Genomic DNA, 11,019 nt, shown 5'->3' on the forward strand with positions numbered 1-11,019 from the left:
ATTATGGATTTGCCACATAAATTCTAGATTACTCTGTCTGACCAAATCACCTGGAGAAAAGAAGAAGCCTGATATTTAGTGAATGATTACTAATGCTTTGATAAGGAGATATGATTTTATTTTGTTTATTTCTCAAAAAACATAATGGGATATTGTTATTTTCATTGCATTCAATTCTTTAAGCTGAAGGTAACAAATGAGCTTTTCATTTTACAAAGCAAAGTTCAGTATTTACACTGTGACCATATGATCCTCTCATCAATATGATATGAGCACAAAGTATATGTGAGATAACTGCATTACTTGCTCAAAAGCAAATAACTTGCCCTGGACATCTCCCTGCCTTTCCTTTCCTCTGAGCTGGAACACAGAAGTGTCAAAGATGCACTCTAGACCCAGAACACAAGAACAGTGGTGATGAATGGACAAACCAAACTGAAAAGGATAGTCTGGATCTCACAATGATCTTGTGAAATAGACATCCCCACCAACCTAGACATGCCTGACACTTGAGGTGAAAGGGAAGCAAACTCTCATCTTATTTAAGCCACTGTGTTTTTTCACCAGTCTTTTTGCTACTGCCATTTACCTTTTACCTTTCTAAGTAATACAAGTGATTTTGTTCCTGGATGACCTAGCTATCTAGCATTGGCTTCAAACTTATAGAGTTCTACTAGGATGTGGTATGTAGTTTATGCTTAGGGTTCATTCTCCACTGACTAAATTACCTGCAATTTCAATGCTATGTCCATAACATGTTGCTGAATCTATTTTTGTTGATTTATACTTCAGATATGTGAAATGTAAGCAAGCCTTACACAAGTTGTTCAAATGATCTCCCACAAATCACACACACACACACACACACACAAATCAGTATTTTTCTGTGTGATTCTAAAAATGTTAGAATTCCATTGCTTTTGGTTTTTAACAATCATCTTGAATTCATTCATGAACTCTGCTTAGCAAGCAGGAATTATATATATTTCCCCTATTTTGCATATCTATACGAAGTTAAGAGAAGTGCTTTGGAAGGCTCCAGCCTTAAAGTTGCAAATAAGCAACTTTACACACACTACACGTACACAAGAATGGAATATATATATGTGATGAAAGGAATATATAGGTACAGTTTTTCATAATGAACATCTCGTGTATGTGATCCACATAGGCATCCCCAGAAAGCTACCTAGAAGCCCTTTTGTGCTCTGACCTGGAGTTGAAAATTTTCAAAATATACATGAAATTTTTGCTCTTACCTAGTAACTAACTTCAAATTCCTACCTTTGGAATTACCTCTTTTATTTATAATGTTATTCGTAGAACTTTCTCACTAAATTCGTTGCTTGGCAGGGGAACTACGAACACAATAACAAAATAAAAAGTATGAAGGAATGAGACCAAAGAGAGATGATCTTGCTCTTGACAGGGAAAGTGAGTAGAGTTTACAGGGCTAGCTTAGGAAAAGCAGATCTGAGTGGTAAGATTCAATGAGCAGCCTCGTTTACTTAAATGGGCAGGCATGAAATGCAACTGATAGAAGCACTAAAGGGGGAAATAAAAGAGGTAAAGGGAAGCTCAAGTCACATTTTGCCTGTTTCCCAGGGTTGCTACATTGCAAGATACCAAGACCTTTGCTCTAGACAAGTATCTTACAAGATATATAGCTGACCTCAGATTCTTGTATTTATTCTCCTGGGATAATCACTTCTTGAAAGGGAAAGGTGATCTTAAGGGAGAGATTATAGCTAAAAAGATTTTGTCCAGAAAATCCAGGAAGAATCATTTTTTATAAGGTTAGGAGTTAATCTCTGCCACATACCACATCTCATGGGTGGGACAGTTCTAAAGCTGAAAGTATTTTCAATCGCTTTGATTTATCTCAACTCCTTGGAAGTTATAAGAAAGTGTTCTGTTTGAGACCATCTCAGATTTGTTATTACAGACAAGATCTTATTTTCCAGTTTTCCTGCATTAATCTATGGTTGATATGTGAAAAGAATAAATAAAGATGTGCTGAGAGGGTTACACAGGTTTGAAGTTAAGAGAAATGTTTTGGAAGGCTTCAGCCTTAAATCTCCAAATAAGCAAATGTACACAACCACATTTGCAAGAGAGACTTCCATTTGTTAAATGTCAATGATAAGAAGGAGGAAGAGGGCAAGAAGGGGAGAGGAAGAGAAGTTCACATTTTTGAACACTTGCTTATTTATATTCTCCACATTCTTTGTTAAGGACTTTTTCTTGTTTTTGAAGACCTTGACAGTATTGGGGAGTACTGGTCAGATATATTACAGAATGTACTCCTTTTTTTCAAGGTTAGACTGTGGTTTAAATCACAGGGAGGAAGATCATAGGCAAAACATTATTCTCATCACATCAAAACAAGGATACATGCTATCAACACGACTTATCACTGTTGATGTTAACCTTGATCACTGGGCCAAGGTAGTGTAGCAAAACTACTCTTTTGCCCCTCTCTGCATTATACTTTTGAGGAGACACCACGTGTAGCCTGCACTTAAGGAGTAGGGTTTATGTTCCCCTTCCTTGAGGATAGGTATCTACAAACATTATTTGGAATTAATCTATATGGGAGATTTGTCCATTTGCCTACGTTTATTTATATATTCAATCATTTAATTATATCAATAGGGGCTTGTGGATATTTATTTTACACTCCGGGTTATAAGTCAATACTATTTAATTTTGTTGGTCACATTTTTCCATCTTTGGCTATTGGGAACTTTATCAGTTGATTTCTATGTTCCTTTGACTTAATCTCATCAATGTGTTGTGGGATTTTATTTTATTTTGTTTTGTTTTTTCGGTGTGTGTGTGTGTGTGTGTGTGTGTGTGTGTGTGTTCGCATTTCCATTCTGGCACTATGAGATGTTCTCAGATCACTTATGCATTCCCTATCCTAACCCTAAAATCAGCTATTTCTCCAAGTTCTGGTTCTTTTTATTAGAGAATGGTATTAGATATATCTAGTGCTGTGTGGACTGGTCGCTTTTGAAAATCTTGACTCCCTTCATTTGCCAGGCACTGAGAGCTTCTAGTACTACCTATTGTTTCAGATTCTTTGCCTGCCCCTTAAATGTTGATATTTTCTTAGTCCACAGTCCCTGAAGTTCCTACCCTACAAGCCATTTGAGGGATTTCGTCTAATGTTATGTCTTACACTACCACCTCTGTTCTACTGGCTCCCAACTCTATACCCTGACCTTTCCCCTGAACTGAAGATTCCAACTGCCTGATGAATATAAATGATTGAATTCCAAAGGTACCACAAAGCAGACATTCTGAAACTGAGTTCCCCATCGTTTCCTCTCCAAATTGGTTACTCTTCTCCCAATCTCCATTAACACCGCCACTGTCCACCAATGTGTAGTCACCAGTCATTCTAGTCCCTTACAATACTCTCATTCTGTCTCCTACTCAATAATCAAGCCTTTTTCATTTTACCTCATAAAAGATTATGAGATCAACTTTCTCCTTTCTGTTCCTTTACCTTCCCTCATTCTAGTCTAGTTCCAGTCATTACCAGCTCTCATGTGCACAATTGAAAGTCTCACTGTCTCAAATTTTGCCTTCTCAAAACCATCCTCAACACGAGGTCACAAAAATTTGTTATAAATGCTATTCAGACTCATATCATTCTTCCACATATGTACCCTGTACCATAAGACAGTAAAAAAAGAAAGAAAAGAAAAAGAAAGAATAAAAGAAAAAGAAAAGAAAAAAGGGCCTGTGTTTTTTTCATTACCATTGTTTGAGAACTTGGCACAAGTCTGACATGGAATAAAAGCATTCATAACTAAAACACCCTGATCACACCAATATTCCAAGTTTTTATTAAGACTGTGACAGGTGCTGAAACAACAAAAGACTTCAAAAGAGGTCTCTCAAGGTTTACTGAAACTACTGAAAGTGAATTCCAAAAGTAAACATCAACATGGAAAGTATCAAGGTTATCATGTCAGAAGGGTGATCATAGAATCAATGTAATAGCACTTTAAGGAAAACCTAAGGATCAAAATGGAATGCTGTTTCTTTATGCAGTTGTCTTGAATTGCTGTATAGAAAACCTTGGTGTGATACACTCATTTTTTTTTTGACACTGAAATTTGCTACTACTAATAAAGAACTGAAATATGTGAATGATTTACATGTTTGATAAGTTACATTTTCTAACACATTCATAAAACAGCGTTTTACTTGTTTCTATGGCAATATGCTTTCTTGAAAGGAGGAGGAAAGCTGTACTTACAGTTAGTAAGCTGGTAACCCTGGGGAGTGTCATGTGCATTTGAACAGCCTGCTCTGATAGAAAATCAAAAAGGCAAGAACTGTTACTCTATGTACCAGCAAAACAGAGCTCCTGGTGAGGTCTTTAGGACTCTGAGCTGCTTTCACCAACATCAGACTGACTCAACATGTTGGATCCCTGACATGTGTCCCTAAAGGATCACCCACTCAGACAAAATGTTTATTAAACAAGCATTTTTTCCAATTCTGTGCAATGCATGACACTGACAGAATCCCAGGCTGGCAGTCATCACACATATCATCCTGTTTTAAGGTGGACATTCACGTGTAACCTAGATGTGCTTTCCATTAGTAAGTATGATTTATGCCTTAGCAAGTATTTAAATAACTAAAATGTGTATGTGCGTATGCATGTGTGTATGAAAGAGACTGTGTGTGTATGTCAGAGGTTTAAAGAATACCCAAATAATGCCAAGGATTAATTCCAATATCCCAGAGTACTATGCTTCAGACCCCATCCTTCAGCTTACTATCAACTGTGATACTATATTTTTTATTCTATCCAATAAAACCATGGATGACATAATTCAGGGTATTTAGTACTCTTCTGCTCTCAACTGCTTCCAAATCTAGCTAAAAAAGTAACACAGACTTTTCGTCTCTCTCTCTCTTTCACACACACACACACACACACATACACATTGTTAAGAGGTAAAGCAAATAGAACATACTACATACTCAAAATGAGTGGTACGCATATTTTTTTTTTACTATTTTTGTGTAATATGAAAATGTCTTAATGAGAGTAGGTGTGGGTTTTAATGTACAGGCTATGTGACATTCCTGAAATTCACTTTGGGGTACCAAGGTGGTAACTCAAAGAGATCACAATAATGCTCAGAGTAGCTGAAACGGAAGTATGCGTCCTGCGTGGATGCTAACTGCAGCAGACCTGCCATACTGATGAGATAATTTGGACAGAGAAAAACACTGTTTCCAAACATGAGGACCATGTTAAAAGTCAAAAGGGCAGGTGCTTCAATATATAGGTGTTGGTTTGTAATTGAGCTGCATCTTACACAGGGAACTCCATGAAGCATAATCCAAAGGGAAGAGCAAGGGATTTACTTAAAACTGTGGTTTACTGAATTTCAAAAAATATTGTGAAAGTCAACCAGACTATAAGTGTCATGGATTCAGGTAAAAGAAGAAATTGCTGTTTGCTAATATGGTCAAAGGGTAGTATTAGAATGTGATTTTAATTGAATTTGGGTCTTTAAAAAATGGGTATACTTTGAAATAAAAAAAAACAAGGAGTAAAGCTTAAGACAAGGATAGAGATACAAAGAAATAACCTGTTTTGACTGTAGACTCCCAAGCCAGACCATTTTGTTCAGTTATTACACGGACACATTAGTGATGTCTGTCTGGTCCATACTTCATTTCACCTCCCAAATTCCCAAATGTCAATCAAGCAATTCCCTAAAGTTCACTTCTCAGTGAATTCTGCCACTTAGGAAGGGGCATGCTATCCTCCACACAGTGTAACTGCTAAATCTAAAATTCACCAAACTTGTTTCATTAGAGGATCCTGTTACCCATCACTTCTCCAAACCTCACTGGATCCATCCCTACAACACTTTTTTTTTAATGAAATGAAACAAAATTTAAAATCTTGTTTTAGTTGCTTTCTTCCCTTTAGCAGGAAATTTCTTTCTATACTTTAGACTCTTTCCTAACCACACAGAAACTAACTCCTTTTTGCTATATTCTCTTTCTGGGCAACCCCTCTATCATTTTATTTTTTCAGTTCACATAAGTTAGGGAGCCTTCTGTTGCATTTATTCTACATTCTTCTGCCAAGATGTTCCTCTTAAGTGTGCAGGATTTCCTCACTGTAAAATTACATGTGTGTGTATAAGATTTGTTTGGACTGCTGTGTATTACAAATATCTAAAAGCCAAAAACTAATTACAGCCTTACAATAGCTCATTTAGAGAACCACAAAAAATGCTTTTTTTGCTTTAGTAATGTCATTATAGACCCAGTTTGATCATAAGGTGTCTTTAAAATGGTGCAGCATAACTCATGCCCTTGATTTTACCAACATGTTTATATCTGACTAATTTTCAACATCATAATGCAAATACTGTAGAAAATACCATAAATTATAAATATCAAAGAAAGAAATTTTGTTTAAAATTACTATGTAGACATGTAATATATAGCAATGGAATTATAAAATTATTATTTTTCAAAGACTGGTTGGAAAATTTGACTCTTTTCGTAAGAAGATGGGTTTTTTTATTAGACAGTTTTATTATTTTTCCATACCACAGGGAAGTTTATAATATCCTTTATATCCATATATTTTACCTCAAATATTCTGACAGTTTCTTGTGACGGCGTTGGGGGATATTTTTCTCTTTTCGTAAATGAGCATCACATTTGAGAAGAGTAGATTTACTTGTTTTAGAAAATTATGTGAGCTGTTATAGTTACAATCCTAGTCAGCATCAATAAGTTTATATTCTAATGACTATTCCTTTTTAATATTTTAATGGTTGCCATTGTTTGCAAATACTCTAATAATTCAATCTTTCCTTATCATGTGCATTCTTCTTTTGTAAAAAAATTCCTATTTAAAGAAATGACCCATGAAATCTCCTGATTTTAAGTTGGTCTTATATTGCTACTTGCAGGTTGCACTTAAGCTGACTATTGGTATCATTATAAACTCAAAGAATATGCTGCCTTTTTGAAGAGATGCAGAGATAGGCAGTAGAAAAGATAAAAATACATGAATAGCAATGAAGTTCACAGGAACTTACACTCTCCCTCTCTAGGAATTCAGCAGGAACAAAGAAATGAACATTTAAAACAAAACACATAAAAACCTTATTCATATCTCATCATTATTTTAAATTTGTGGGGAAAAAATCTTAAATTTTTCTAATAATCATAATATTCAATCTTTTTTATTTCTGTCAATCATCTAGCTTACTACAGTTTCCATTTATTATTAACTTCTGATTGTCTTTGGTAAAGGAGAATCAATATAAAACACAAAGAAAATAAATTGATAAAGTTCAAATATCCATTTTTACTCACCTTTCTTATTTCATGTTTGACTTCAAAAATGCTTTAAGCAGCAATTCTACTGAGTTTAAAAAAATTTCTTCCCCTAAATTTTCTGCAATTTGCAGACGACTTCTTTATTGAATAAGCAAGTATTAGTATTATAATTGCAGTTCCTGTGTTTTACACCATGAATATAGTTAAAAATTCTAAGAGACACAGGATCCCTGTTGTCTTGTTTCTTAGTATCAGATAACAGATTTGTATATTTACAAACAGTACTAGTTGCTTTAATAATACCTATCTTCCTCTTTTTGTTAACAAAACCCCGATTTCCTCAAAGTGCTAGTTAAACATAGTCACTTTTCTGGCTTCCCTTACCTTTTTGTCTTTTGACCTTCTCTCCCTCCTGAGCAGAAGGCAGCTGTGATGCCTGGAGATGGAGCATACTCCGTCTTGGTACCAGGATTTTAAAAAGCCGCAGCCACGAAAAGATCTTTAGAGACTGTTGGGTCTTGAGGACTTCTTTAGACAATGTCCCAGCCCTGGAAATTTTGGGATGTTGAAGCAGGACAGTATGAGACAGACTTGGCAGCAATTAAGTCTGCAAATCATTCTTTGCTGCTATTTACTGAATCAACTTCAAAAAAACCTTTTTGATACAGATCCTGAAAGTTTCCTTAAAATATTTAAGTGTTCTTAGATAACATCTCTTTTCATTTGAAACAAACATTTACTAAGACCCTTACATGTTCATTTTGGTTGCTGAATACACAGGCAAAGACATCTAAAGAAAATCTTTAAAGTTTGCTTTCATGTTAAAATTGTGAAGTACGAGATTGAGAGACATATCAGATTATGCCATCTGCAAACTGGGGCAAGCTAAGTTCATTTTCTGGTTAGAAAGCCTTACTTTGGGTACATTTAGTAATGCCTTTCTTTTTCTAATTGGATAATGTCGATCCGTTGAAATAAAATTTAATTTTTCTGAGATGTGTTTGAAGTTATTTTCACTTGCCTGCCCCCACCACTTTCCAAGAAAAACAGTACAGGCCTTGTTATTCATGCCAGCTTTGGTACTGTTTCAATTATCTCATGGTTCAGGGAGTTGTTGGGTTTTAAATGGATACTCCCGCTATGGGAAATGGCTGCTGTTTTTCACCATATTTTCTCTTATCATCCACAGATAATTAGTTCTGCCTGACAAAGCACATCACAAGGGACAACTCCATAGCTTCCATAAGCATCTCAGCAGTATCTTCCTTATGGCTAATTCTTCCTGAACCTGTTTAAAACTGCTTCATTATAATTATTATTCCTCATTACTTGTCCACACTATAAATGTAGGCAGTATTTACAATATATGTAGCAGATATCTGCATGTTATCTCTTTAATGCTCCTAGATATTTGCGTAGCAGGAAACTGGGGCATTAAAAAAACAAGCTTATTCCTCTGACCCTCAACATCCGTACTCATATACCACCACTGGAGCCCTGAATAGATTATTAATGCATCTTAAATTCCTAAATATGTTATGTCTTCCCACTCTTTACACAAACTGAGTTAACATGAAGGATAACAAATAGTCTCTCTTCTTTATAGTAATATCATACATGAAAGTCTGTGAATTCTAAGATAGTATCAAATAGAAGAAACAACACCTTTTTAGTAAAAGCTTCTCAAGAATAGGAAAAAAGAAACCCTCTATATTAAGTATATACATCTGTTGTGAAGTATAAGCCAATTAAAATATATTAACATGTGGGAACGCCTGCATGGCTTAGTGGGTTAAGCATCTGACTCTTGATTTCGGTTCAGGTCATGATCTCAGGGTCCTGGGATGGAAACCCCATGGGCTAGGCGCTCAGCACATAATCTGAGTTTCTCTCCCTTTCCCCCACCCCTCGATACTCTCTCTCTCTCTCTCTCTCTCTCTCAAAATAAATAAATAAATCTTTTAAAAACATAAACTACCATATGAAAATATCCTGCTTATAATCAAAGAAATATGGTAAGAATATCTTTATATGAAGTTGGCATTATTTGAGCAATAAAATTTTGAAAAAAATTGAAAAATAATTATTGACATATCCATTCTTAAACTCGCTAACAGCCCTTTTTTCATTCCCCCATCTCTTCCTCTTGCTTGTAATTCTAGACTGCTGAAACTTGAGTCCCTGTGGTATTCTGAGGTATTTCCTTTGGAGACCTCAACCATTCAAAGAGCTTCAAAAATCTGTGCAAATCTATCTATGCCAATTACTCCTAAGACTCTGAAGAGATGACTGACAAATTTAGATTATTAAAAGCACAATTTTCAGGGCGCCTGGGTGGCTCAGTCTGTTGAGTGTCTGACTCCTGATCTCGGCTCAGGTCATGATCATGGTCATGGGGTAATGGGATCAAGCACCGTGGGACTCCGCGCTCAGCAGTAGAATCTGCTTGAGATTCTCTCTCTCTCTCTTTCCATTGCTCCTCTCCCCTGCCATTTGCACTCTAAATAATAAAATAAAATCTTTATAAAGCATACTTTTCTTTTCATCTACTGAGTAATTCCATTTGTGTACTTGCTGTCACATCTAGTAAAATATGTCCTCAAAATAATGCATACGTTTTTCCAACACCAGCTTATTCTCCTAATTTTTTTTTTTTTGTTAAACAATGATACCTCCGTTTTCCATTAAATTGGTGGCAATGAATTACCTTTCTCTTTTATTCTCAATCTTCCAAAATCTGGTTGCAAAGTCACTTCAAATGTCATCTTAACACCTCTTTAATGCCACTGTCATCACGCTTCTTGGTTCACAAACTTAAGAGTTTCTCTAGGTGAAATATGAAACTGTTCCCATACACAGAGGGCAAGGAGAGACAGAACAAAGGGTCAAGCCAGACTGGTAAGTGGTGGGCTTAGTACGCAGGGGAACGCACATAGGAGGCTTGTCTCGGGTGGCTGAAAACTGAGTAGATCTCTGCACCTGCCCGCTAGAATCTTAAGTTTATATAAAAAAGCCCTAATAGCATTCAGTCACGTGTACAGTCCAGGTGGTCTCAAGTAACGCAGTACTTTCTCAAGCCTGCATTCTTAAAATGGCTCCTAGTAAGGGAAGGGAGGGCACAATGTACATTTCAAAGACAGGGGAGGGATAAGGAGCCTCCCATCTCCCCATCTCGCTCAAGGATCAACCAACAGTCATGTCCTCTCCGTGACCTCTCCTACCAACACTCCAGAGGTTTCTTTCTCAAGCACGGGGGATATCAACAAGCCCTTTTGCAGCTATGGCGTTCAGATTACACAGTTCTCATCAACGAGGTATTTTTAGAATCTTTCTAATTCTTTTCTTTTGTATCGTCTGATGCAATGCAAAGTCACTTTCCTCGCTTGAAAAAATCATGACCCTTTGCCTCTCTTGACCGCTCCTGCCTTCTGGAAACTCTCCTGGTTTCCATTCCTTCTCACAGCTCCCTTGGCAGTCTTCTTTTTTTTTTTTCCTTATGATTTTTTATTATATTATGTTAGCCACCATACAGTACATCCCCGGTTTCCAATGTAAAGTTCCATGATTCATTTGCGTATAACACCCAGTGCACCATGCAAAACGTGCGCTCCTTACTACCCATCACCAGTCTATCCCATTCCCCCACCCCCCTCCCCTCTGAGGCCCAGTTTG

Source organism: Ailuropoda melanoleuca, chromosome 9 (genome assembly GCF_002007445.2).
Source record: "Ailuropoda melanoleuca isolate Jingjing chromosome 9, ASM200744v2, whole genome shotgun sequence".
Classification (NCBI taxonomy): domain Eukaryota; kingdom Metazoa; phylum Chordata; class Mammalia; order Carnivora; family Ursidae; genus Ailuropoda; species Ailuropoda melanoleuca.